Here is a 4,311-nt window from a genome sequence, read left to right as displayed (position 1 = left end):
GTTGTCATAGGTTTTCCCTTATTTTTACTGCTTTAAGTTCACCATAATAGACCCTTAGGATCACAATAGAACTTTCTTAACTTGTAACTTAGTCTCAGGGTCAGGCAGGGTACATTTGGATGTATTTTAGTGACTTATTGCCCTCTTTGACATAACGGCTAGCGTCCTACCTTTTCATCGTTTTGTTCCGCTCTATTTCTTAATTTTTTTATATTCTTTCGCCTTACTTTTCTCCTTTCTTTCTCCTTTTGTGTAAGGGATTTTTTTTTTGAAGTTTTTCACTTTGTTTTCAACTTTTCTTGAGTCACTTTTCTTTTGTTCTTTCTCTTTCTTTATTCTTTCAACCCCACTTTTCGGAGCATTCCTGAACTAGCCACCCTCAACTCATGGTTTTCCCATGAGTCAAGGCACTACAAGAAATCAGTCCTTTAGCAGCGACGGAAGTCGTCACAATAACCCAAAAAGTCGCCAGAAATAACTTATAGTGGCGACCTTAGCACCATGGCAAGTAATTCCATAACTGGAAGTTTTTTGTGACGACACTTGTTAGTCACCACAAAAGAATGTATTTGTGGCGACATTTCACACTGCAAAAACTGAACAAACACGCCACAAAAAAAGTTCCCCAAAGTTGATGCTTCATAAATCGCCACTAGAAATTGACATTCAGGGGCGATTTTGCTTGTCACAATAGCGTTATACGTTTAGTGACAACTCTTGTCGCCACTGAAAATGTCTTCTAGTGGCGACATATATTGCCACAACAGTGTTATATATATAGTGGCAGCTCTTATTGCCACAATAGCATGAGCTTTAGAAGCAACTATTGTCACCACTAAATGTGTTAAATACTCTGAATGCCACCAAAGCCTATTTTTACCAACAATCGCAATATCCAATATTTTTATCAATTTCTATGGCCACCTAATTTATGAAATTTTTAGATATTTGTACATATAAATAAAGTACTTACCAGTATAAAAAAACATTCAATATTATTCAATAAAAAGAAATTCCCAAGTTGAATAATTCAAATACATTCATATGACTAAGAGGTCAATTAAATGATTTACACAAGATTGTTTACATATATAATGAAAAGAAAACATAAAAGGCCTTCTAACTCGTCCTTCCTCGACACCGTTTTTGTAATAGAATCTTGTCCCTGTCACTAAAAGTTAAAAATAGGATTACTTTAACAATTCACATAATGTAATACTACAAAAGAAGGGATAACCTTGAAGTGAAAGATTATAGATTGTATTTCAGAAGGTAAGGTGACAATATTACTAATAAAAATTGCACAACACAGTTTTATCCTAATATATTAAGCTCAAATCATAAAAGTTGCCAAATTAAGGAGTCACACCTCATTTATTTCTCAGCAAAAATGCATGTGTAGAGTGGCGTCTCTAAAGATTGTAACTCAACTTAATATCCTGATATGTATATCATGTGATGCATGAGAATTCTACAACTTCATTTGATATGAACAAAATGCTGGAGTAAAATCAAAGGCACATTGCAGAACTGTGAACAAATTGGCAAAGTGCACTTGCTCACTTCACAGAGTTATATGCCATATCACACACGTTCAAGACTCTGGAAGATAGAGCTTAAAATTTTCCTTTATGTTTCATTTTCCATCTTTCCGATCATCAAGATAAAACGTAGTAGTCTACTGGAAGTGAAATATGTTACAACTTTTTGCTCATATTACATGTAGAATAAAAGTATATATTTTAAAACATAATGCAACCTACAGTTAAGTGTTATATCTTACTAGCCTCCAAGAATTAGCTGAGATTGACTGGAGTTGTCACTCTAGTTAACTTTTATATATGAACACATTTTTACAGTTCTTATAAAGCTAATAGCAGAAGGAACCATTCAAGCAAAAGAAGTTTAAACCTATAGTTTTCGTACCCTTCAACAATGTCAATGGGTGTAGTTTGATTCGCCAAAATAATGTATTTTTGGGGAATCTGACACGAGTGTGGCATCAAAAGTGAAGAGTCCGTGCAACTAAGGTTTACACTGATTGGGATCACAGTGTTGTAGATGAAACCTTGTAGAACTTTATTATGGGAATTGGAGTCCCTTTAATGCATCCTCCATGAGCAACTAAACTAAATTTGATGATCAATCTTTTGAAAACGATACTTTGTAGTTATTACATATGAAATTGGGTTTACGTATGTATATAAGATGAACCTGCTCCAACAGGTGGAAGTAGTGTAGAAAAACCTCTTACTAATTTGAGGGTATCATCTGAAATTGCTTCACAAAGAATTCGGGCAGGATAGAGCTCAATAATGTGCTAAATAAGTTTCTTAACCTTCCCATACCTCAAAGATAGAGAGGCAATTTTTCGTAGTACCTCTACTATATTAGTATTAAGACAAACAGAGATCAATTCTCATATTGCGTCTATTAAACAAAAATCTAGCACAAATAAGGTCTAGAAACATACTTGAATGCTTTCAACAAAATTGTTAACGCATTCGAGCTATACGAACGTATGTAGACTGATGTAGTAACTTTTAACTACTGAGAACTATTTTGTTCAAATTATAATTACTTTGACAGAGCACTAACCAGTAGATTAAAGAAGTTTCACAATTAGGAATCTTGACTTGCAGCCCGCAAAAGAGAGGATTCAAAATAGTAAAACAACATCTTTTACCTAATGAGTATGAAACGTTATCGTACCTTAAAGTTTGTCACTTTTTATGACAAAGATGTAACATTTATAGTAAAAAAAGACTCAATGTATTCTATTTTAGGCGGTTAACAATTAAGAATTATTCGAGAAATCAAAAGAATTTCCTTTATTTCTGAAAAACAAAAATCAGAAATTAACAAGTATGAAATTAGGATTTATGAGAACAATAAGAGTATATGAAACAGATAGTAATGTTATAGAAACAAACATTTAAGTAAATACTAAATTAGACCTGTTCTTATGCTCCAAGTTTTAAACTTAGCAACAAGAGCCTCACAAAACCACAAAATACACCAGAAGTTCAACCACGAGGACCTAAATATTGGTCATAAGGTAACAAATCTAATACAATAAACTCAGGAACCATTACAAAATGAGAAGTGCAAGGAAAAATCTTATTTAAAGCCGACATACCAACACTGCAGGATGTGGGAGACTTCTTTTCATTTTTGAATTAGCCTGCAACAAGAACATCCTTCTTCAATATGCCTTTCAACGTCATAAATTAGTTTTCATACCATCGAATTCAAACCCTACCCCAAATATAAATTTTTAAAAAATTCATCACAATTCTCTGATCTCCAAATACATAAAATTGAAAAATAATTACAATCACAAATTAAGGACACATACAGTAAAGTAGATGAAACAAAAGAAAATAAAGAAGTATATGCAGCTTTGGATTCCTCATTCTCACTTTAAAGTAAATAAAAATATACACCAAAAAATACGAAGAGTTTTTGTCCAAAATATCACTAATGAATAATATGCTAATCTACCGAGAAAAGGAGTGGTTTATTTGATGCTTGCTGCTTTCTATCGAACTTCGAAGTTCATATTCATCCCACAATTTTAAATTAAGGAAATCGTCTCACCAATTTTCCATCGTTACACCGACCATGCGGATACACATTGCTGAGTAAAAAAATTAGTGAAGCCGGATATTGAAGGCGGAAGCAAATTTGGGAGGCGGAGGGGAGAAATTGGGGAAAATGGGTACTGGAATTATTCTAGGTCTTCTATTTAACTTTTTTCCTATTTTTTTAGAATTACCTAAATTAAGATATTAAAAGAAACATTCTTACAAACGAAAACTAAAAATAAAAAAAGTTTCTCTAAACTAAATTATTTTTGTAGGGTGAATGAAATGACTTTTAATATTTCAGCATTTTCTAAAACAATGTATTTACTAAATTATGAAAATTACTCCATATAGTACATAAATAATTCTAAAACTATAAAACCTTTTTATATATTGGTATTTATCTTACATATATGTTTAGGTGTATGTAATTACTATTTGGTTCAATAATATCACTTAGAAAGTAATATATATATATATATATATATATATAGATAGATAGATAGATAGATAGATAGATAGATAGATATTTCAGGAAGTAAATGAGATTAGAGAAAACTTACATATCGTTTATGTTTGATTATTTAATTTTATCAATATAAATTTTAAAATAAAAAAAACCTATAAACTATAACCGAGGGAATATAAAAAAGATCGATTCAATTGATATCATCGATTTATGCTCACCCCTAACAATAAGAATTTATTTAGTAAGTACTAATAA

General features: G+C 31.6%; 1 long non-coding RNA gene across 1 annotated transcript; it reads right to left on the bottom strand.

Moving 5' to 3' along the window:
- Nucleotides 1-978: 978 nt before the first annotated feature.
- Nucleotides 979-3,757, bottom strand: LOC107015327. Its single transcript, XR_001456313.2, has 3 exons — nt 3,601-3,757; nt 3,140-3,184; nt 979-1,171 (listed from the first exon to the last, which is right to left on the bottom strand). It is a non-coding gene; the product is annotated as an uncharacterized LOC107015327 (long non-coding RNA).
- Nucleotides 3,758-4,311: the final 554 nt, after the last annotated feature.

Source organism: Solanum pennellii, chromosome 1, assembly GCF_001406875.1.
Source record: "Solanum pennellii chromosome 1, SPENNV200".
Classification (NCBI taxonomy): domain Eukaryota; kingdom Viridiplantae; phylum Streptophyta; class Magnoliopsida; order Solanales; family Solanaceae; genus Solanum; species Solanum pennellii.
The sequence above is the reverse complement of the archived record's forward strand: the minus strand, read 5'-3'. Positions and strand labels throughout refer to the sequence as shown.